The 26,099-nt window shown below is 43.5% G+C and overlaps 1 long non-coding RNA gene across 1 annotated transcript; it reads right to left on the bottom strand.

Annotated features, from left to right (window-relative positions):
* Nucleotides 1-9,258: 9,258 nt before the first annotated feature.
* LOC142771716 (uncharacterized) lies at nucleotides 9,259-25,894 on the bottom strand. Its single transcript, XR_012886098.1, has 2 exons — nucleotides 22,618-25,894; nucleotides 9,259-9,744 (listed from the first exon to the last, which is right to left on the bottom strand). It is a non-coding gene; the product is annotated as an uncharacterized LOC142771716 (long non-coding RNA).
* Between the last annotated feature and the right edge of the window lie 205 nt (nucleotides 25,895-26,099).

The raw sequence follows: 26,099 nt of genomic DNA, 5'->3' as shown, positions 1-26,099 counted from the left end.
TATCCATACGCCCAGATATTTGTATTTATCTGTTATCTCTAGCGTGACCTCCTGTATTCTAAGCTCACTACCTTCGTTGTCTTTGAAAATCATGACTGCTGATGTTTCCTTACTGAATCTGAAATCTAACATATCTCCCTCATTACCGCAGATGTCCATCAATCTCTGCAAATGTTACTTGTTGTCGACCATTAGCACTATATCATCTGCGTACATCAATGCTGGTAGTGCCTGTTCAACGAGTTTTCTTTGTTTGACGAAAGAGAGGTTGAAGCCCAGTCCACTTCCCTCTAATTTGTCCTCTATTCCTTGTAGGTACATCATGAATAACAAGGGAGACAGAGGGCACCCCTGCCTAAGCCCCCGTTTTACCTCTGTGGGCTTGGATACCTGTTTTCCCCACTTTATAAATACCTTGTTACTTTTATAGATAACCTTTAAAAGATTAGTGACTCCATCTTCCACACCTAGTGTGTCCAGTATTACCCACAAGACCTATTGAACCACGCTATCCAAAAATGCTAGCCACAGGGGCCTGTGTTTCTTTTCTGCTATTTCGATGCACTGCGTCAGTGAGAACAGATTGTCTTCCAACCTACTTTAAGAAGTGCCCTCAAATGAGCTCACTTTGAGATAACCAGTAGCAACAAAGGAAATGGAGGGAAAAAAATACGTGTTGCGCTATCTGCTTCTTCCTGTCCGAAGAAACGCACCGCCTTGATCTTACACAGTCAGGCTGTAATCGCTATAATCAGAGCTGTGATCCAGCTGCGAACGGTTTACCGTGAGATGTGAATGGCGATAGCGACGTGCAATCAAGTGAAAAGAATCCCTGCAAAATTAGCACACATGCATGTTGGCACCCGAAGTGTACCCTCGCCAATGTGCATAACGCGGTCTCTGGCAATGGAAAAGAGGCAAAGCGGTTGCTTCCAGCAAGATTATTTGAGGGCGCTCCTTTCTTTTGCGGGTGTGAGCGCAGTTAAGTGTTATTTTTTTATACTTCGCGCACATTATTTATTCACAGAATTGATATGTGGGGTTTTTACGTCCCAAAACCACTCTATGATTATGAGAGACGCCGTAGTGGAGGGCTCCGGAAATTTTGACCACCTGGGGTTCTTTAACGTGCACCCAAATCTGAGCACACGGGCCTACAACATTTCCGCCTCCATCGGAAATGCAGCCGCCGCAGCCGGGATTCGAACCCGCGCCCTGCGGGTCAGCAGCCGAGTACCTTAGCCACTAGACCACCGCGGCGGGGCTATTTATTCACAGAAAAAAAATAGCATGCAATTCATATGTTGTTGGAAATAGCAAAGTCAGATGTCATTTAAACATGTGCACATTTGCCTCATTGACATTTTGCTAATTAGGAAAGTAACTTCTTCAGTAACAAATGTAATTAGACTAAGTAGTTATGAATAATTAACAAAAAAATTGTAGCAGCTATTTCAGTGTACTGGGAACGATATGCACTAGGTTTGTTTCTTGTAATGCCGTTCCTCCTTTTTGAATCCTGCTACTTAATAACTGAGATGCCTTGTGGACGGACGGACGGACCACACACGACGACGAAGAAAGAGAAAAGGCTTGACGCACACAGGCTCCGCTGTTTTGCTGCAAAAGGTCATCTATTCTGTCTTCCGGCTCTCTGAATTTATTCAGGGGTTGCTTTCGAACACCTCGGGATTGCGTTCGACACGGACTCGAGGCTCTCTCAGTGGCCATTCGGCCGCAATTACCAGTCGTACTATAGGCCGCCGGCTGCTGGTTCCAACATGGCTGGCTCATACCCACTCGGGTATGTCTGAGCCAGAGGCCGTTTCTGAACAGCCTCCAATGGCAGGCAGTCACCCTGGTCCGGGGGATTCGCCTCGATCGAATGGTTCGACATTTTCGCCGGACGGGGACAGGGCGCTGCTCGATGTAGATTTGCAGAATGCGCCAGTTACTTCCGTTCCCGCAATCCCCGACGTTCCCGACATCCAGTTGCCTGCTGCAGCGGGTGTGGCGCAAAATGCAAGGCTGCCTGCCGAAAGTGGTCAAATGACGCAAGCTTCTTTTCACCTAGTGATCGCACATCAGAAACAGATCCACGACATTTTATTCGATGCCTCATGTAAGGTACCTAGTACCCATAGGTCCCAGATCATTGGTTTGCTCCGGCGAATTGTTCAGGAGTGTGCTGATATCCGAGCAATTGCAGAAAACCAGGATGGGCGAATGGACGAACTTCGTCACCAGTTGGCCCTGTCGAGACATTCGGCTTCTCTCGGTGCGGCACTCTCGGCTCCTCGGCCTGTCCAAACGGCCGTGACTTATGCGGTGGCAGCCGCGCGGAGCACGGCGCGTCCTTCCGCGGTCCCGCCCGTTTGGCCTGAGACTTGTTCTCACCCTGTACTGCCATTGCACTGGTCTGAAATCACTGACCAACACACAACGTACACCACCAGGCAATAGCATGAACATATTATGTTTCTAACACCACTCATTCTGCCTACCAATCCTGCCAATGAGGTCACGAAGATTATTAAGTCAAACATTGACCCTATTAGGGAAAACATTATCGTACAAGGAGCGATCGGCCAACTTCACACATGTGCTCGAAGTGGATCCTTCCACTATCGCTCACTGCTTGCTCAGGAACGAGTTCTTCTCGGTTGGACAGCATGTAGCATGAGTGAGGACTTTCATGTGCCATTGTGCACATATTGTGCAACGTACGGCCATACAAGAAAGTCCTGTCCTGTCGCCAACGAACCTGACAAAGTGGTGTGTACGAAGTGCACGGGTACGCATCTTGGCGAAGCATGCACTCTTAGAATGAACGATCCAGGAATTGTTTGCAACAAATGCCAAAAGGTCGCAAGACCTAGTTCTCATCCAACTGGACACGAAATGTGTCCTATATTACGAGAACGTGTCGCCCGCATGAGGGCCAGAACAGACTATGGATAATCTAGGAGGCGTGTACATCAAAGAAGGACGCAGCGGCCTCTATAACGTGCAGTGTTATTTACGGTTCCCCGCATTAGTGCCTGCATCCTTTTCGACTCATATATATGGACCACATGGAGGTCGCTGCTTTTGCCGCTATTTTTCTAATTACGGCATATTCATACACGAAATTACACCATATGACACACAATTACAAGTAACTACACATCCCACAAAATTACACTATATTTCTTTCCTCAAGATATTTGCTGGTTGCGCGGGTCACACTGCAATACATGAAAAAAGGCTCCTTACAGCTTATTGCATTTTTGTTTTAGGAAAGGCGTTGCGCTTGTTATTTAAAATTGATCAGAACGATCATGACTCACAGCAATAACTTAAAATTTTTACAGGCGAATCTAGACCATACACGTGATGCCACAAAATCATTGATAGAACACATGACGCAACAACACTTCAATTTCGCCTTCGTGTGTGACCAGCACATCCGCGCAGGCACTGGTCAAGGCATACCACACACCATAACAAAGTTCCACGCACCAAACAATCCTCGCGTCATGCTTCTAGTACACAACACTAATTTTGACTTCTTCCCATTACACGTAACAGATTTGGTTGTTGCAGTAAAGTCTGAAAGCCTTGACCAAACATTAATACTGATAGCTGTGTATGCACCGCCGCAAAGAGCTATTGACCCACTTCTGGATGAGTTGCAATGTGTAGTTTCATTTATTACAGATTGTACTGTCATCATAGCCGGAGATTTATATTCTAAGCATAGAATGTGGGGGCCAGCTATAGGGGATGTTCGAGGCTCTCAAGTAGTCCGATTCGTGACGGCGAATGACTTAGTCATATTGAACAACCCCAACTCTCCTCCAAATTTCACAACTCCGTATACAGATTCATGGATAGATTTAACCATGGTTTTGCATGACCTCACTCGCGATGCTTATCATTGGAAGTTTCTCCAAATTCCTACCCTCTCGGACCACAACTACATTGAATTCTCGTTCTCGCAAGCACATACCAGCAGTGCTAAACGATTAACTAATCTAGGAAAAGCGAAAATTCTTAACAAATTAAAGGACGACACTTGGTTCACAGAGATACTCGGCTGCAACATTGGGTCACCTGAAGCCCTAAACATGGTTATAGACAAGTTTTATGCCATACACTCCGCTTTAAGACAACATTACTCACGACGCATAACAACGCGTAGTAAATTAGGTAATGGTTGGTGGACACCAGAGTTGACTATTGAACATAAGCGTGTTCGGGCTATGCGACGACGATACCAGCGAACAGCTGACCCCCTCCTTGGAGACATGTATCGCAAATCGCACGTTGATGCATTCTCAACCTACAAGGACAAACAAAATCAGGAAAGCGAAATCATTGTTTGATTAAGACATTTGTGACTTTCTCACTAAGAAATGTTTTTATGGTGATGTTTTCAAAACCGCATTTCAAAAACACCACCAAGTAACTTTTCTTCCTCCTCTAGATTTACCTAGCGGCACTCGCACAGCTTCTGTAATTGAGTCCGCCCGGCTACTACTCGATACATTGGTAGTAGTAGACAGCTGTTCTGAAGACAACATGCACCACACTATCATGCGCAACATTGCGGCTAGTCCTTATCCGTAGCATACTTCTGACCCTCCTTTTACAATATCAAGATAGAGTGCGCGATAAAACAGGGTTATTCACACTCTGCTCCTGGACACGACGGATTAACCTACTCGTTCATTAAAGGATTATTTCTAAACCATCCTCAATATTTCTATTTTATCTTCAATACCGCCTTAAGAATCGGACACTTCCCACAGGCTTGGAGAAGAGGGAAAGTAATATTCATACCAAAGCCAGAACGTCCGCTCAATTCGCCTAATGCATATAGACCAATAGTTATGAACTCTGTATTCAGTAAAGTATTAGAAAGACTCTTAAATGCTCGTCTGTATTATTTCCTGCACAATATTAATCTTCTTCACAATAATAAATACGGTTTTATGCACAATAAAAGTGCTACTTTAGCACTATACACACTGCGAAGCAAATTGGCTGCATACAAGGCAGCCAAACTTCCTACCATAGTCATATCTTTTGATTTTGTAGGAGCATTCGATAGTGTTAGTAGCATCCTGCAGTCTTGAACTTTTTACGCAAGCACAGGTGTCCACAAAATTTGTACTTTCTAGTCAAATCGTTTTTATCGAACCGCACTGCAACTTTTTCAACTAACGTCGCAGAAGAGACAGTTCGTACAACAATTGGCAGCCCAGAAGGATCCCCTATCAGTCCGCTACTGTGGAACATAGTAATACACAGCTTATTCAATCTTCCCGTGCCACCCGACGTACACATACAGGCATACGCGGGCGAAACCATCATTGTTATCACAGATAAGTCAAGACTCCGATTACAAGCAAAGGCTGAGCATGTCCTGGCTTTGGTATCTGGTTGGGCACGAGAACAAAAAGTTACCATAAGCGCTGAGAAGTCGTTCTTCATGTTCTTTAATAACGGACACATGGGTACATCAAAACGCTGCCCATCTATCCGCATGGATGGCATTTTTCTCAAACACAAGAAAGAAATTAAGATTGTAGGCGTATTATTTGACCCCTCTTTAAATTTTCATGCCCACATTGACTACATTAAAGGAAAGGCTGAAGTGTTTAGGTCCCGGCTCCTCGTATTTGTTAAATCGAACCGTTCATTAAAAAGTACACTCATAAGACGACTCTACCGTCAAGTGATATTGCCCTCTCTCACGTATGCATCTTTGGTATGGTGGCCTATGTTCCCATCAAAATTCATTAGGGCGCGAGTTTTATCAGTTCAGTGAACCGTCTTAATTCCCTTAACAGGTGCATTTTACACCACACGTACGTCATCCCTACAGATTCTCGCTAACGTGCCTCCGTTACCACTAGAGTTGGACAGACAATCTGCAGAATTTTCCTTATTCATACTCCGGAACGTAACTTATTATGGTGTAAAAACATTCAAACCGGCTGACATACTATATCCATGCAGTCCGTGGGCTCATCACCCCAGTAAAAAATATAAATTTAGTTTCACTAAACTCTCACCATCACAAGAAGCGTTTATTTTCAAAACAAAAGCCATTCACGTATACACTGACGGCTCATACACGTCCTACGCGGCGGGTGCGGCATATATTGCTTTGAGAAAGGATGGAAAAATTATACCTGTCAGAAACTTTTAGATCCACAACGCTTCAAGCGCATACGTAACGGAATTAATAGCATTCCAAGAAGCCCTTCATTTCGTTTTTACAAACAACTTGAACACGCCAGTCCACATTTACACATACTGTCTATCGCTTCTTATGAAACTTTCAAGTCTCACTGATAACGATGAAAGAATTCGGAACATTAAGCTGCTTCTTAACCATATAATCTCGTCAGGCAAAATGATAAAATTGTATCATGTACCTGGCCATATGGGAATTTTGGGAAATAAGCTAGCTGACGCTGCAGCTGCATTAGGAGGGAAACCAGGCTTCGTGCGTTACGCCAAAATATCAATTCGGTCAGTACAAACTCAGTTTCATAAAATCTTGAATTCATATTGGCACACCCATTGGCAGACTGAGGGACCTGAGACAACGCTATTTCATTGGATCACAAGTCCGTACAAAATTCCTCAATGGTTCCCCCCTCCTAAAAACCTAACACACTTATTATCTGGTCACGGACACTTTCAGTATTATCTTCATCGATTCAATATAACTGCATCAGACAGGTGTATGTGTGGTGAACCGCTTGAGCTAACAACACTACTTTAATGAATTCCCAAACACGCAACACATTGTGACCCATTTACGTGTGCCCAAAAGTGATACAACACTACCTGCGCATTATTATGGGCTACTGACCAATAGAAAATCTCGTGCGTATCTACTTCAGTTAGTGACTGTCATGCGCAACTCTGTTTCTATGACATCCACATGACACGCATTAGCTACCAACACTTTATCAGGATGTCGCTTCATACCCCGAATCACCTCCCTATCACAACTTTTGCGTGAATACTCTCGATTACAGTCGCAGTTATGCCAATAAAGGTGGGGGAAAACCTCGGCGACTGATAACGATAGCATCACTGCTCAATTTTGCCTAGGTACTCGAACCATAGCATCCACAACGCTTGCGCAAGTACCTAATCCTGCTCTCCCCCTTTTTCTTCTTTTTTTTCTTTCTTTTTTTTTAAAGCTTGTTACTATTGCGAACGGCGCCTTGTCTAAGTTCGCAGCGGCAAACAGGCTGCCCAAGGTTCCCTGCTGCATCGCTGGTTGGAACGACAGCCCGACGTGCCTGGCTACATGACTCCTGGTGAAGAAATGGGCTTGGACATCACAGAGGCCACTGCTACCATCCTCGTAAACGTTTACCCATCCTCAAGACCACTGGCTCGCACCCCACTTCGTTGTTTGTTTTTGGACTTTCTGCATTCAACGACAATGCATTTAAAATAAACACAGACACACGCACACACACAAACACCAAAAACTTAAGTGGGGGAAATACACTGCTGCTGCATATCGACCTGCTCATTCCTGAGAAGCTAACTAGTTTATTTATTACAGTTTAATGCCGCACTCACTAGGTTTTACCCATGTTAATTTTTAACTAATTGGCTTTAAAAATAAAAAATAAAAATTGGGAAGTTTCCCCTCTTCATTTATGTTAGATTGGCTTGAGCCCGTTATACCTCCTGGTGGTACGGGCTACCCCCCCTTTTCCTTTTAGTTATTTTCACATATAGGGGGCGGAAAACACACACACACACACACACACACACACACACACACACACACGCACGCACACACACCCACACACACACACACACACACACACACACACACACACATAAAGTCACAGATGTGGTTCACCAAGACCACTTTGATTCTGCTTATGGAGAAGATAAAGCTTTTTGGTGCAGCAAATGAGCCTTTTGGAGCAGTTCCCTGTAACACATGTCCAAACGAAAATTTCAAAGACACACAGAGCTGTTGCAGTAATATCCTATTTAACTAAATAAATACATGCATACATTAGTAAATATTTATTTATACGCAATATCTGAAATGGTGCACCAACCTTCCTAGAAACAGTTCTAAATTTTTATACATCTTCTACCAAAGGTGTGCGTTCAAAGGTTCGTGGAGATGGGGGGAGGGGTGCGCAATGTCTGCCACATATTTTGACTTGAAGACTGCTAAGTTACTCAGCATTCCAAGATGAGAGGGGGTTTCCTTTTCCTTTACTTCCATTCCTCAGGTGCTCTTTCACCCTCGCCAATTATTTCTTAAAGCAGGTGGACAAGGTCAGCACGGAGGGTTAAGCGGATCTGTTTTTGTGCATGTCAACTAGACATGGTGTCATGTCCGCTCTAAGAAACAAATCTAATGAAACCGGATGATCGCACCCAATAGTCATTCGAGACATGGCCAGACAGGCCTGCATCTACATTGCAAGAAGATCAATTCATGGCTGAAATTTCTTGTATGTCCACCAATCGAAAGCATGTGAACATGCGAGGTCAACAAACCGCTGGCGTAACAAAGTGTGCATAAAAGACGGGAAATTTGTAGCTCAATTGCTTTACAAAGCTTCTAAAGTTTTTTCTGCGCAGAAAAAAACCTCCTGAATGTTCACCTTGCTGGCTGCTGAGATACACAATAAACGAAAGAAAAGGAAAGGCTCGTCTTTCATTGTTAGGCTCGACATTAATTACAACAAGAAAGCACTAATTATATAAATGTGAAGAGACTGAAGTGAATGAAAGATAGCTCACCAATGGCAGGAACTGAGCCTGCAGCCTTCCAATGATACGCCCGTACCTCCAACACCAGAGTTACTCCGGTGGCGATTCTGCCATCCACATTATGGAGTATCCATGTGGATTTTAAAACTAAGAGTGTTGGTCAGCTGTGTTAGTAGTTATGACATGTGAAATGCTTTTTCTGTGTGTGCTAGCTTAACGACATATCAGACCATTTTATGAGCTGGCAGCTGATCAATAATGCCAGCACGCATACTTGTATAGTTCGATTCGGCTTCTCCTCACACTTCATCACATCATGGAGAAGCCTGCTTTATGTACAAGTTACAGACATCTCCAGCAACAGTAGAAATAATAATCATGATAAAAAATCACAGAAACATGTTCACCATGTTCCAAGTGTCTCGAAATCATTTCGAAAACATTATCTTTTCAAACTGAATGAGGTGGTATTATAATAAACAAAACAAAAGAAACTTGCCTTTCTCAACATTTTATTGCAATCTTGTATTGCCATTGTGGGCATTATCTATTGGTCTTCATTAAAGTGCCGTGAAATAAAAAAAAACAGAAAAGACTAGCCATCAAAGATTTTATTCCCACCCTCATTTTTACTTGAGTGTTTATCTTTCCAAGCACACATTGTCTATGAAGACTCGCTTGGCACACAATGTATGAATATCATAGAAAAGCGTTACTTTCTTGTGCAGGCTCAAATGTGTTTCCAGGATCCCTTAGCACAGTACCAACAGAGCCACTCTTGACCATATCCTATGGCAATGTCGAGCATTAATCAGAAGTTTTGAGGTCGCCTCAAATGAAGACCTTCCGGTGCGTTGGCGGACTGCGATGCTCAGTACGGGCCTAGACAATCAACTTTGGGCGATCCAGCAGGCCAAGGAAGCTGCCGGGAGGCACTGTCTCTCGGTTAACTCCTAGGTGGGAGCCCAGCCCAGGGATCTCCTGCAAATTATTAAGGTTTGCACAAAAAAAAATGTACTGCAGTGGACACAAAAAAAGAGATGCTCCCCTGTGAGGGTAAAGAGTGGTTTATAAGACCACACGGCCAATTGATTGCATCGGGACACAGGTGGCACTCAAAGGGACGCACGCCTGGTAGAAAATAAAGCTGGGATTTCACATGTTTTGTACTTGCTAACATATGTGCACTGATGGAAGAAATGCAGCCCCCCTTGTATGAACATGATTGACCGATGCTGCTCTAATGATGCCAAGAATGGGGAACCAATAAAGACAAAGAAATAGAGAGGCATGTAAACCACTTGTTGTGCTCTATGCACAAAATCAGACTCCACAAAAACCAAGCAATCAGGAACTGCTGCAAAGTTAACTTAAGTAAAAACTAATCTCTGTGTATCCTCATGTTAGTGCAGCGGCGCAGAGCAGTGTGCAGTGAGCAGAGCATCGATAAAACGTCTTACACGAATTCCCATTGCTCTCTACATCAATGCTATGCTTACATGCAAAAGCCTGCTGCCAGTACACAAAGGCCTGACTGAAATGCGATTCAGACAGACAATACATAATTAACCACAATTATCTTCATTAGTGACAACAAATTAGGCACCTGACTATTTGGCTAATTATCACACTATCGCTGCACATAAGTTCCCAATCGGTGATGCACATAGCAAGCATCGTGTGACACTTGAATACATGAAGTTATGAAAGAAAATGTGATTGAAAGAAGTTGAATTGAAAAGAAAACTGGAAGACAGAAGAAAGAAAAACATTTCCAAGGCTTCCATGAGCATCACAAATTGTGATGGTAAAAAATGCGGGTCCGCTTTTGTGTATATTTAGTTCTCTATTATGCATCACTGCAAAAAAAAAGTTCTACATCCTTGAAAAATGGCAAATTTTGCACCAGTACACAAAGGCTGCGATGGGGTACGTACAACAATGTCTTTAACACTAGACTCCAGTAATATACTCGAGAACATTATTCATAAATTGTAAGACATTTTAAAATATTTTATTTTTTCGTCCATCTCAACATTGTTTTTTGTAGACAAGGCACCTGCAAAGTAACAAGTAGAACAAGAACAAATGAAAACTGTCACTACATGGAATTGTACTTCAGCATCAGGCAATGCACACCGATTCTTGCATTTTTGTGAAGTGCACAATAACCTTTGAGTAAACTGAAATGCCATACAGAAGTGTTTAATATTCAATGACATAGTACGAGTCTCACGCAAGTTTCCATCAATCTGTAGGTGAATTCTGTAATTAATACACTCTTTAATAAGATATTCACTGAGTCAGGTGGGACAACCTTAGAGGTAGTGCAACATAGGTGATGTGAAGAAATGATCAATAGGTTAGGAGATGTATGGGTATCACAAGTGGTAGTTAAGGCATGAGGAAAACAAAATGACAACTGAGGTGAAATAATTAATAAACAAGGTGCTGTACAATGTAAACACGGACACGAAATCGAACAAAGAAGTGAGCTTTGCGCAGCATCTTGTTTAATACCGCAACAGCACCTTGATTAGCATCATGATAGCATAGCCTTTCACAAATGCTATCCTGAGCTAATTGTAAAGTGTTTACAGTATAAATACAAAACAGTACCGCAAAAGAATTACTTGATATTTGAACCCATGAAGTATATGATACAAAATGAGTCAAAAGAACACAGTACGAAAGAAACTATAATATATATAGAAAAGAAATTAGGAGAATCATCAAGGGTGAGTATAGCAACACCTAAACGATCCATCCTAGTTTGTTATGCTTTCGTCCAGAGCCGATAGTCACAATATCGTGATCAAGTGAAACTACACAATATTTTAGTCAATTTACATTGCATGATTTATAGAAGGTGCATTTTTTCTCAATTTCTTTTCAAAGAATTAATGAGATTGTGGTGTTTATTAGCATACCAGTAGTCCAGCAGTTTCGAGTGAAACAAAGGCCAAAACACAAAGTGTGAAAATTGGTGTGCCTGCAAAAAAGCCAAAGCTCTGGACACAGCGCAATACAATTCACGGGGGGGGGGGGGGGGCCTTTAGCAAGACATACCAAACAAAGAGAAGGCTGCATATCCAGAGCTCTATTTAGACAGCATAATCTGAGGAAACATGTCATCAGGAAAACCCAGAATGCAAATGAGTGTTTAGATGGTATGCTTTGGCAGCGTGATTATAAATATGTGCATGCTATCCAGGGAATGTTTTTTGTCTGTAGGATCGTATATGTCAGTTTAGCAGTGGAAATAGTGGCATGATGGATATCTTGAGGCAGGCTGTGAGCTGTCAATATCCTGGCTACTGCAGCACAGTAGCTTATGTCAGCATGAACTAAACTCACTTGAAGAAGGACAGCTGCCAGTCAATGGCTGAAAAAAAAACAAGATAAAAAAAACTAGGAGCTTAGAAAAACACTAGGAACAGTCAACTCACAAAAGCTATGGAAGGACCCAGTTATGAGTCTGGCTGCTTTTAGCATCCCGCAACCTTCCAATGGTGCATATAGCAGGTTTGGAAAATACATTTTTGTTTCTTCCAAAACTTCATTTTTAGTAGTTTTTCAATCTGTAAAACAATCATGACTTTCAAGTGATTCAATAATTTTAAACAGAACTCCCCATGCTTCTTTCTCGAACAGTAATATATGTAATCCCAGAGGTCCCAGGATCGAATACTGGCTGCGGCGGGTGCATTTTGGATGGAGGCGAAAATGCTGTAGGCCCGTGTGCTCAGATTTGGGCTCACGTTAAAAAAACCCCAGGTGGTCGAAATTTTCGGAGCCCTCCACTACAGCGTCTCTCATAATCATATGGTGTTTTGGGGATGTTAAACCCCGCATATCAATCAATCTATATCTATGTAATGAACAAGGATAATTAAAAATCACCAATTAACTTTTGATGTTATATTGTTTCAATTGAAAGACAGTCGTATGAAAATAAAAAAAATTGTTTTTCGGCCACATTATGTTCAATATCGATAACGGCGCAAAGATTCTAGTTCACTGCACAGTCTTGACCCTGTAATGTCTACGAACAGTTACGTCTTCAGAAAAATTGCGAGCTGACTGATTTTACTTTCCTTGTACAGTAGACTTTGAGAAAAATATGAATGAAGTTTTGTTTGAGGCGAAGGTTAATTAGTAATAATTGTTAATAATTATATTACTATCATACATTACAGAGAAGAAGAAGAAGCCGAAGTGTGCGAAAGCTTCCACTATGGCTCCTGCCTTATTCAACGTTTTCGCGACGCTACTTTGCGATGTCAACGTTATATTACGGCAACGACTTCCAGGAGACACAAGGACTCTGCCAACACAATTTGGGCACAGTGACTGCTTGTTTCTTGCATTTTATTGCACCTCCTCCATTGTCGCACGCCTGCCGACAGCTAGCGAGTGCCTTTTTCGCTCTATTGTGGCCCGCGCTCGCTTGCGCGTCCTGTAGCTGCACTGTCTCGGTGAACAATGGAGTACCAAGTGACAGGCGAAGACATTGACCCGAAGGAAATCACACCAGACCAAGGCTGGTAGACTGCCTCGTGTCGCCGAGCGCTAGCCCGAAATGAAGGCTCCAAACGTGCGCCGTCATATAGTGCTTCGAAACGCAATGAGCACAAACCCTGCAACAAAGAAAATGTGAAGAACAAAATTATTCGAGCAAGCCGAATGCCTCAACTACCAAAGGACATCATCCCCATCATCATTGAACCCAGAGGGGGTCTTAACATTGCTAGGGTTGGCCAAACGACAATCGCTGAAGCCATTTCGACTTCGGCAGGTATCAGCCCATTGGAACAGCAAGCAGACACGCTCTGCCCCAATATTAAACAGAATATGCTAGTGGCAAGCCCTTCGAGGAGAGAAAATGCTAATCACTACGTGCACGTTAAAGAAATCTGCATCGCTAACAAGACCTATGAAGTTAGTGCCTACGAAGCAACACCACATTCTACATGCAAAGGCATCATTCGAGAGATTCCTGTGCAAGACGGTTCGGCGGATATTGGTGTGAAGATTGTACACGACCTCAATTCACTAGCCCTGGCTGCCAAGCGCATCGGAATAACCACCGCAGTGATCATGGCATTCGATGGATATCGCTTGCCTAATTTTTTGCGATACGGATCGGTGCTACTTCAATGTACACTATACTGTAGACAGATAGATATTTACTACGTCTGCAGTCCACTCGGCCATCAAGCTCCAGGGTTCGAGACGCTCGAACCCTGAAGACATAATCTGCCGAGGCTGCAGTGTGCCGAACCCAGAAAAGGAACACCGCTGAACACCAACATGCAAGCTTTGCGGATAAGCCCACCTCACTGCCGACAAGGAATGTAAAGAACGCTACCACATTCCATACGTAGTATGACGACGATGAGGGGAGCGAGCACACTCGACGCGACACAACAACCGTTTGCCGAGCCCACGATTGCCGAGCCAATCGGCACCACCATCGCCAGGCAACATCAACAAGAATAAGCGGGGAACTCTCACTCAAGCGGGGAAAAGGAAACACTACATCACAGGTAGGGTCAGGTTCACTCCCAGAGCATGATACACACACCATATCTGAGATAGTGATTTTAAAGCACGAAAACGCGCTGATGAAAGAAACAATACGCAAACTCACGGTCGCAATTGCCGAACTGAAAAATGAAAGAAACGCATGCGCTGCTACGCCCACCACCGACAACGATGACATTGTAATCACCCCGTCGCAGCCACAACCCGTAAGCGCCGGTAATGACAACAGTGAATGCGCACACAAGAAAAGCGCGGTCGCCCTTGATCAGCCAGCTTTAAAGGCTTAGTTAGATGACATTAAGAGCACGCTATCGGCAATAAAGGAAAGCCTTCGCTTTCTTGGCAAAAGCATGGCTCTCGTGCAGTCTACCCTTGCGGCTCATGATAATCGGTTGGGCCAAGTGGAGCAATAATACCTCAATCACTTCGTCGCACCTGCCGTTGCTTCGGGTAAGCCGTTGTCGCAGCGTACAGCCGTGCTCAGTCCACCACTTCACGCGGCCCTTATGCACCCACCGGGTGCTCAGGCCGACTCCTACATGCTTCAAGATGGCCAGGCCAAATGACGAGTTGCGAATCTGGCAATGGAACTGCAGAAGCTTCACCCACAAGAAAGCCTTCCTGTAGCAATACCTCCGTAGCCACGAAGCCAAACCTCACATCATGCTGTTACAAAAGACTGTAGTACTAACCGCCTTGTTTTCCAGATACCAGTGGTTGCCCTGTCTCTCGGGAGGACGTGGTACCGCCACCCTGGTCGCTGACAAGATTACCTGCACAGCGCACAGCCTCAATGTGCCCGAAATTGAACACGTTATGATCGAAATTCTCCCTGGAAGCATATCAGAACAAAGTGTGTGCATCCTCAATGTAAAAAGTAGTCCCAGCCGTTATAAACTAAAGTTCACACGCTTGTGCTAGAAAGTTGTCCGTCTTGTGGGTCCAAACCCACTAGTGATTGCGGGTGATTTTGACGCCACGCATAGCGCCTGGGCTACCCGTACGACACATCCAAACGTAACAAGCTTTGGAAAAGTGCAAATGACGTGGACCTTATTTTCATTACGGACAAGGACTTCCCCACTCGCACCAGTATGTCAACTCAAAGAGACACTACGCCGGATCCCTGCTTTGTCAAAAATATCACGGAAGCCCGCTGATCCAACCTTGCGGTAGATCTCGGTAGTGACCACTTCATATTCGCCGTACACCTCCACACAGTCAGCAGGAAGACCAAGTCGTACACGTGGTTCGACTGGGACCTCCTTCACAAGACACACGCAGAACGACCTCCTCCCGATACCACACCAAGCCTCGAGACCTGGACGGCCTAGTTCAAAGCTGACATCAACAAGGCAACCTAAACTATCAGTACGGACCTTCTAACAGAACAAATGGACAGTCGTCTTGCCTACCTACTCGAGGCCAAACAGTCTCCACTGGCCCGCTGGAAGGGCCAGTGGAGACTGGCCCTTCTAATGGGCCAGTGGAGATTGTATTTCAATCGAGGTTACGCAAATGCATATCTCAATTGAACAAGACCATGATGGATCACTGCCGTATCTTTTCAGAACAGTAGTGGGACGAAGTTTGTAACTTGATTGATGGTCTGGTTCGTTGTGGGAAAACGTGAAACTTACTCACTCCTCAATGAAACGAACACCCACACGAATCAGCGTCATTCGATCGTGATGGTACTTCATGAAGCTAAACGGACAGTATAACCGGAGAATGTTGTCAAGAACATCAAGGAGAAATATCTCCCGCTTCTCACGGGCCTTGTGACCCCTCACCCGATTACTCTGGTAGCAACAACACCAAATTAGATGCCGACTTTTCTACCGAAGATGTGCGCCAAACTCTCCATGAGCTCAATGGCCGCTCAGCCCCTGGCCCTGATGACATCATCAACAAGCTCCCACGCAACCTGGACAAACCTTCTGTCACTTACCTCACCGACACTATCAACGAAATATAGAGAAAGGGTGAGATACTCGATGCCTAAAAACTAGCTTACACGGTCCTCCTCCCCAAACCTGGAAAGGCGCCGAGCACAGATCACATACGCCTCATCTCACATCGTGCGTGGGCAAGTTGGCTGAGCACGTCGCCCTCAACAGGGTTGGTCGATACCTCGAAGATAACGACTGCCTTCCACACCACATAATTGGCTTCCGATCAGAATTATCCAATCAGGATGCCATGTTACTCCTAAAGCACCAAATTCTAGATGGCGGAAACACTCGAGACACTCGTGCGATACACGGTCTCAATTCATAGAAGGCATTCAATACCATAATGCGTTCGTCAATCTTGAAAGCGATCGCAGCCCTTGGCCTGAGGCATCGATTCGACTTTATCCACTCCTTTCTTACTCGACGCAGAGCACTCCTCCGCGTGCGAGATGTATTGTTGAAAGAAGTGGAGCTCGGACAGCGAGGAACTCCTCAGGGATCCCTCCTCTCGGCGACCCTCTTTAACCTTGTGATAATTCGGCTTTTCGCACAACTTTCGAAAATTGACAGGCTAAACCACACCATCTATGCAAACGATGTAACCATATGGTGCTCCACAGGGTCAGATGGCTTATTCATTGAGTCCGCCCTGCAAGAGGCCATCGACATTTCTGATTACTATTTCGACCACACCTGTCTCAGGTACTAACCCGCGAAGTCGAAGCTGTTGATATATTTGCCCAAACAACGGGGTGCCAAGCACAAAGGGTGGAAACCTCCGGCGGAACGCAATATCACCCTCCACACCAGAGATGGTCATACATTCCCCAAGGTAGACACCATCAAGGTCCTCAGCATGATCATTGAGTCCCGCGGAACCAACACCCGAACAGTACTCAAGCTCAGAACTAAGACTAAGAATGCCATACGACTCGTACACAGAGTAGCCAATCGACACCATGGCCTGAAAGAAGATAACCTGCTGCGTCTTGTACATGCGTTTGTTTTGTGCCATTTTACCTAGGTTGCTGCTATACACAAATGGCTACGTGCTGAGCGTGATCAACTCAATGCGCTTATTCGCAAGGTGGTCAGACAAGCCCTTGGCCTTTCTATCATCACTCCAACGCATAAACTCCTCGAGCTAAGCATACATAACACGCTAGAAAAGATCGTCGAAGCTCAGCAACGCGTGCAATTGACTTAGCTGACCACCACCGAAGAGAGCCGCCATATTCTGCGCGAGCTCGGCTTCTTCTCCTCGACGGCCAGGGATCCCTCAGAGTTGACTCTAATTCCCCGTAAAAACGCTGACCTTATGACAATCACTGGTCTAGCGCATAGACATAGAAGCGGGCAACGTCTCGTTCGTGGACACCGCTGCCTATCACATCAATCGAGCCTTGACAGCGGTTTCGGTATCATCAGCGCAGCAGATTTTTAACTCTGCCATAATCCTCACTCGAAACCCCGAAGTAGTGGAGCAAGTAGCTATAGCTATAGGTATGCTCAACAGCAAACGGAAACTCATCTACACCGACTCCAGACCCGCCATCAAAGCCTTTGAACGTGGAGTCATCCCCGACCAGGCGTTGCGTATCCTGTGCATAGTGGACCCAAGTGCCCTGTAGCACCAAACTGTCATCTGGTTCCCCGCTATCTCAACCAGGTGCCCCATTTAACTTCAACAAGATCGCCCATGATTCAGCGCACGCACTTACTGACCGCGTCGCCACAGGGCAACCCCATCTCGCTGAGTTAGAGAGCAATCAGGATGCACCCAATACGTACGACATAACAAAGTAGTTTTGTCTTGAACGCCACATTTTTCCACTCCCACTTCCATAACTTGACAGACCACAGGTGCTAACCCTACGTCTATTACAGACACACACCCAAACCTTGCCAAGCTTGACGTTTATTATCCTGATGCATACCTTAGCGACACATGCCACTCGTGAGGACACACGGCGACACTCGCACACATGCTCTGGGAGTGTGGAACAATACCTCCCGACTCTACCTCAAGCAAATGGGAGAGGTCCCTCAGGAGCTCACTTCTCGCCGACCAGCAATGGGCCATCCAGCAGGCCCACGAAGAGGCCGCCAGGTATTCCCTGTCGGTCTTTACATAGGATACGCCCGCTACGCGCATCCTGCAGGACTGCAAATAAAGTTTTGCCATTCCATTCCATCCTTTACATTCCATTACATTATGTAAGCCAGTCTAGCTTTTTCATAATATGTCAAATATCGTCAATAGCTGCTTATGACACCTATAGAAGCTTTATTGAGATATTATATTCAATGTACCAAATATGATACATTGGGCTTTACAGGGTTAATGTATGGTTACATTGACATATTTTGGATAATTTTCATAATTTGATTGTAAAAAGTTGTACTTTTCTAGTCTAACATACTAGAAATGCATTTTTTAAATAGCCTTTCTTATGCCAAAGAAAACAACTAAGGAACAAAATCAAATAAGATTTCAAAAAAAATGTGGTTACATACCTTAAAGTGTACAGGTACTTTACATTAGTGAGAGAAATAGCATAAATTATGTTATTAAATACAATGTATTGTGGGGTAGGATGGTGCATGGATAAATAAATATATCTTCAATTTCACTTTTGATCTACGATATTGGATATCCGAGTTTGGACTGTGTTTTTGCGTATATTAACACATGAGTGTCTTTCTTCAACAAAATTACAAAATGGCTTTGCAATGAAAACTATCTTTCCAAATTAGCAAATTGAATAGCAATTTGCAAAGGCTGTCTCATACTGGGTATGTTTTTTTTTTACCATAGCAATGTGGCCAGGAAGGCCATTAGAGTTTGCTGCCATGTACAAAAAGAAAAATATCTACATAGGTTTCACAAAATACTATTAAGATGTGCAACATTTTTCTTTTTTTTTTTTTTTTTTGAAACTCCTGGACATGTATGGGTATGATAACATGTCTAATAAAGGCAAGGACATACTGCGGCACCATTTGCCGGATTCTTCCTGAGATGTATAAAACGACGTTATGCAGCGGTACTGACTATGCAAAGTGTTCGACAACTCCAAGAATTCAGGCTGTTCAGCCGTGGCTTTTTTCGCTTTGCAAGGGTCGTTTGCACTGTATTAGCTGCAAAACAATTTGGAGTATTTGCCAACAAATATTTTTAACGTGTCGTCATCGCCACGTCATGCATTTTCGACGGAACTCATGCGCATGGCAGCATGGATGCCCAACGTTAAGAGGCACTTTGGTAAAAGGTGAGTTTTGAAATTATTCTAGTAATGTGTAAATTGAAGCACCCCCACATTTTGTGCACGTTTACGTTTACTGAGGCGAGCGCGATAGCGTGCACTTTTCTCTTGCTTTTGCGCCGAAAGAGCACGACCGGCAGGTAACGTTTCAATTTGTGTGGACTGCTCGGCATGATTCACGGCGACACCTCCCCCTTATTTTCAGAACGGCATCGAGTGGTCAAAAGTGAACGATGCTTTGACACTGGTTTTATCAAGCTCACGTTACATTTTATAAGCTGCTGCATGAGATCTTTTGTTGCAATAACATTACTGTTCACAACAACTGCGGTTTGCACAGCCTGATACTTTCACCAGATTTATTGCCGGACGATTATACTTAACAATTATATTTCAGTAAACGGAACTTCACCCGTATATATTTTTGTCTCCTTAATACTCGCTTTCACTACCAAGCTTCTCTGTGCGGCGTGTATTTACTAATGTGATATGATGCAAGAACGTTGCGATAACTGCACGCTTAACTTGCTTGACAATTATTTACAATTACCGTATCTTATTTTCAGTGACTTTGCTGGCCCCTGGTATCAACCAATTCGTGTACCAGCAGCTCACCACATCTAGGCTGCTAACGGAAGGAGAGAAGCCCTAATACGCAATGCAAAAGAACTGCACAAGGACAAAATCATTCTTGCGGCCCCTTGCTACAGACAGCTGGAAAAAGCTTATTGGCCTCGTGTGAATCAGAAAAACAAATTACTAAGTGTACATTCCCGGAAATTCTAACGTCGTACTTACAGAAGATTTTAGCCTCAACAAAGCACACAAAATCTTTTTCGCAAAAGTGCGTGTTGCACACGCAATAATGAATGCAGGATTGCTTTGCCATTCTCGGTTTTATGGAACATGCGTTTCGCTGCTTCTATGTTTTGTGGATGCAGGGAAACTCACACCAGGGTAAGAAGTAGAGACTGCACCATGAGTTTGTGTAACTACACAAGGGCCGAATAGAATGGCTGCTGCAATCTCACGCTTCGGGAATCATTCTTTCCTGCCTAGTGCGAATAAAGGTAATAAACTCCTATGCGTTACAGATTCGTGAAGTACACTGTCGTACAAACCGAACATTTCTAAACTCTAATTTGGAACACAAAATCTTTGCGGACGACGAAAAAAAAAAAGAAAAGAGAAGTGGTCGCTCAGTGAGCTACACACTTGAGGATGAACGCCGATTCATTTCACCAATTTCAGTTTTATCAATCAAGTATATCACTGCCGCGACATTTTGAAAGGGCTAAATCATGTTAGGCTCACTCGAATGCATCCGACGCAGCGGTATTGAGTGGTCAACAAACATGTAGGTTAAAAAAAAAATGGCAGCATATTCACGGAGTGAATGATGGAGAGTGGGGCGAAGCATCCGTCTGTCCATTCGTTCTTGCTTCCGTCCGTCCATCCGTGCATCTGTGTGGCCGCACGTGCGTCCATCTGCCCATCCGTGCGTGCGTCTGTTCGTGCATCCACACGTCCATCTGTGCGTCCGTCCCTGCGTTCGGTCATGCATCCGCTCTTGCGTCCATCCGTCCGTGCAGCCATCCGTGCGTCCATCCATGCATCTGTCTGTGTGTCCGTTCGTCCACCTATTTACACTCCAAGTACTACCATCTCACATCTTTTCATCACATATTCCTCATATAGAAGCACCGTCATCCAGCGGACATTCCAAGGACTGAACGAGAGGAGGCACACACACACTTTCTTACAGCTTGCGCTTCGTGTCTACTTCCCACCTTTAACCACCTCGAGTTCATGGTATATACTAGTGCACGGTACTCATGGCACTGCGGCCCGACGCTCGCTAAACCTTTTTAAAACCAAGGAAATTACACCCAGCGAGTATAACGTAGCAACCCTTTCTTGTCAGATAATGCTCAATGTACATGCCAATGGCTGCAAAGGGGTAATGAGAGACAGGAGAATTCGGCTTTTAGTTAACACGCACGCTGCGATTTTTTTATTGTTCAACAAAGCACAGCAGAAATCTCCCACCGGCACCACCTTTGAGGTAAAAAATTAAGACTGGTTACACACTACGACTACTACTACTGCTACGAGGAACAAACGGGTGCCGCTTTAAGGAGCTTCGCCCTAAAAATGAGCTGTCTCGGGGTTGAAAGCGAGTGTGCTGCACTAACGACGTCACAAATGAGTCACGTGATGTCGTTTACTATGTCTCAGCGACAGCAGCACCAGCCTCTGCAGCGGCTGCCCTCGATACTAATACCTTTCATTATGATATGACCATATGAGTGATATATATATTTAAGTGTTCCCACGTATGAATGATTGTTTCAAATATATAAATGTAAATCTCTACCCCCAGATTCCCAACCAAAAAAATCTGTACTAGTATTTGCATGAGTTCTTTGTTATTTGCTTAATTGCATTTATTGTAGCCTCTTCCGGACAAAAAGCTAGAATTAGCTTGCAGTATGTCTAAAATAAATAAAAAGATAAATATACCTAAACATTCTTGCTCTCGGACTGGTTCAAGCTATGAGACATTCAAATGATTCCCAAAACAAGTTTGGGAGAAGGCTCACAAATAAAGTGCCTTATAATTCATTAGATGTAGTTTCTAATTATTATGCAGTATTCTGACATCAAGAGAAACAAATCCAGGGGGACAAAAGCAATAGCACCTCCACTATAGCTGAATATGCAGATTATGAGACACGCAATTAAAGAAATTATGGTCTCTAATCCTTTTTCCTCGCACCTTCCATGAGGCACAAAGTTCGAAACTAAGTGCATGTGGCCGCTCACCAGTTTTTCTCATGAAGGAATTGTTACCTCTAAAAACTGCACGATAGTGTGAATACTTGCTTCTCAAGAAGGTGGCCTCTTCTTTGCACTTTCTTCTACTCCTGGTTTTTCATCCCATGTATGCATGCCGTTATCACTTGCTAAACTAAGATAACTTACAAACCCCAAACTCAAACTACTCTTTTTCTGTGTCTTCTAATCAACGAGCTCTCTTCAGCCTGATGTGCCTCCCCCCTTACAGAAGGCAGTAAACCACTCACTTTTCACAGCTTTCTGTTTTTATGACGACAGGACATGTGGCCCACGAGATACCGTTTCTGTGAAAAGGATGCATTGCAGAGGTCACAGGAAAAGGGACCCTCCCTTGTGTGGATGCGCACATGGTCCACAAGGTTCCCTTTCTGAGAGAACGATGCACTGCATTGGTCACAGGAAAAGGGACGCTCTCCTGTGTGTGTACGAATGTGGCCTTTAAGGTGACTGCCTTGAACGAATGCAGCTGGACACAAGTGGCACTGGAAGGGCCGCTCGCTGGTGTGTATGCGAAGGTGTCTTCGAATGTGTGCACTGTTCTTGGTAACATAGGTGCACTGTCGGCAGGAGTACAGTCCACCTTCTACGGACATGAGTGAATGGTCCTGCTCATGGGATGCTGCACAAAAGATCATGCAAAAAGAACAGAAAGGGCATTGAAAACCATGTTACCTACATTGTCTGCAAGTGGACTACAGCCCCCGGTTAATGAAGGAATGTTGCTGCACTTGTAAATACAGTACATGATTACCTTTGCCTATTTAAACCTTATGTTAGTGTAGAAGTAGCTGTGGAACGACAACACGTTTTACAACATTTCCCACCTATCTGTAAGCGAATGCTCAACCTAATACATGCAAAAACCTGCAAATGCGCAAGGACCTGATTTAGATGGGATTTCAATACTATGCCTAAACCCCCAAATGTCTTAATTGTATCCAAAACATTAGGCATTTATTGCACTTGTTTTGGCACATAGCTGTATAGCAACAGAATCGGTACCCTATTTCAACACATGAAGCATAAGAAACAAAATATGAGTGAAGGAGGTAAGTATAAAAGAAACTGTAAACTATGATAGAAGGAGAAAAATTGTGAGCAAGGAACCGAATGACATCACAATTTTCAGCCAATGACATATTTATGTGATTTGCATAAAAAATTGGTTCTCCATGTGTACTAGTACTGTTCATACACTTCCCATTAAGGTCTCTGTCCTGCTCAAATGAAAGCTTAATTTACCACAAAATACAAAGTGAGCTATTCACTGCATATTATTTCACACACTTATATGACCACACACACTTCTCACAACATATCCCACTTTATCATAATTGTTAACAAATCCCACTCCATTTTAACAATCACCATACATCGATTCATGCTTAGAAGGCCACCTTTTAATGCCAACATGATACTGCTAAGGATATAAGACAAAAAATTGCACTGAAATCAACACACTAAATGTGCTTTCGGCATCACCTGTGAAAAAAAGTAAGGAAATGAATTATGAAAGCGAGAATTGACTTATTTCGAGGAGTTTGTAAAGGTCTTCGATGAGAGGGTATTACATAAGGGTGTGAGAAAAAATATATACAATGTAATAGATGCAAAGCAACCATAAAAATTTGCAAACAAAACAACACTTACTTAAGCATAATCAAAAAGGCAACACAATAACGGAACACTTTGGAAGTATTACAAGAATATTTAAAACTATAATGCAATACAATAGAATAACATAATAATAGAGCACAAAATAAAAATGAAATGGGTTATTCAGAAGACACCAGAACACTGAACTTGGTTATTTTTTATCATTGAATTTTAAAACATTGCTTTCTATTGGAAGACTCCAAGGCAGCTGGTTCCATTCAATGATGGTTTTTGGAATGAACGAATCAGCGAAGGGTGAAAGTACGGCAGGAAATGAGTTTGCAATAGTGATAGGACAATCACGGCCTTGAAACATGGCTAAGGGTTACTGAAAGAAGTCATCCCACATACGTTATCAAGGGTCGCCAACGCCCCCCTTGGTTCTCAACTGACTTAAAAAACTGCGGAATAAAAAGAAACGGTTGTTCCGTCAGGCAAAGCAGACTAATTCGTTAGCCCGTTGGCACGTGTACAAATCTGTCCTTTCCGAATACAGAGCAGCTATCAAGGAAGCCAAGCGCGTTTTTCTTAATAATACCCTTCCCTCAATTCTTGTAACCAACCCTTCTAAGTTTTGGAAAACTGTTAAACCTAGGGAAAAGAAAAACATTTCGCTTACGAACTCAGACGGGCTGCCAGTTCGCTGTGAAGAGTGTTGCATTGCATTAAATGATTTTTTTGTTACTTCTTTTTCAAGTTGTTCTGCTTCTGCGTTGCCCCAAATGTCTAGTCGTGATTTTTTACCCATGTATCCTGTTACCGTTGATGCCGTTGGAGTGCAAAATTTAATTCACAAGCTTAAGTTATCCTCTTCTTGTGGCGTAGACGAAATCAACTCAAAGTTTCTAAAAAACACTGCATTGTATTCATCAATTTACTTGTCCTTAATCTTTTCACAATCTATTCAGACCTCCACTTTGCCGCTTGACTGGAAGGTGGGGAAGGTGGTCCCTCTGCACAAATCTGGTAACACACAGTCTCCTCTCAAATACAGACCAATTTCCCTAACCAGTGTTCCTTGTAAAATGTTAGAACATATAATTTACTCCAACCTTGTCTCATTCCTAGAATCAAATTCTTTTTTTACTCCCTACTAGCACGGATTCCGAAAAAGTTACTCATGTGAAACCCAACTTCTTTATTTTACTAATGACATAGCATCAGCTTTAGATCGCGGCTCACTTGTGCATTGCATTTTTCTTGACTTTCAAAAAGCTTTCGATAAAGTACCTCACCAATTACTCCTCTTGAAAATTAGTGCCTTAAACATTGACCCGAACATTCTCAAATGGATTGAATGCTTTTTGACTAATCGCACTCAGTTTGTAACAACTAATGGCTATAACTCACCTCTTTCTAAAGTAACATCCGGCGTACCCCAAGGTTCCGTATTAGGCCCTTTACTCTTTCTTATATATATTAATGATCTCCCAGACAGCATTAACTCCGCTATAAGGTTATTTGCAGATTATTGTGTAATTTACCGCGAAATAAACAATGAATATGATAACCAATTTCTACAGTCAGACCTTGACACTGTCTCAACCTGGTGCAATAAATGGCTTATGACTCTCAACTCTAACAAATCTAAATGCATGTCCATAACCCGGCGATCTATTTCTCCCCCCTGTACCTACAGAATTAACGCCGTTCCCCTCCAGCATGTCTCTTCATATAAGTACCTCGGCGTTTACATTACCAACAATCTATCTTGGCACACGCATGTTACCTACATCTGTAATAACGCTAACCGAACGCTAGGATACTTATGCCGCAACTTTTCTCGCGCTCCGCTGTCCCTCAAAATTCTATTATACCGATCATTAATTCGCCCAAAGCTTGAGTACGCGTCCGCTATATAGGATCCCGTACAGCAAAATTTAATTAACGCGTTAGAATCTGTTCAGAACCGCTCAGTTCGGTTCATTTGTTCTAATTATTCCCGTACTTCTAGCATATCAGAAATGAAATCTAACCTTGACCTACCCAATTTAACTGTCCGGAGGAAACTGGCGCGACTGCATTTTTTTCATAAGATATTTTTTCACAATCC

The sequence above is a fragment of the Rhipicephalus microplus genome, chromosome 9 (genome assembly GCF_043290135.1).
Source record: "Rhipicephalus microplus isolate Deutch F79 chromosome 9, USDA_Rmic, whole genome shotgun sequence".
Taxonomy (NCBI): Eukaryota; Metazoa; Arthropoda; class Arachnida; order Ixodida; family Ixodidae; genus Rhipicephalus; species Rhipicephalus microplus.
Note: the sequence above shows the minus strand (reverse complement) of the source record. Positions and strands in the feature narration are given on the sequence as shown.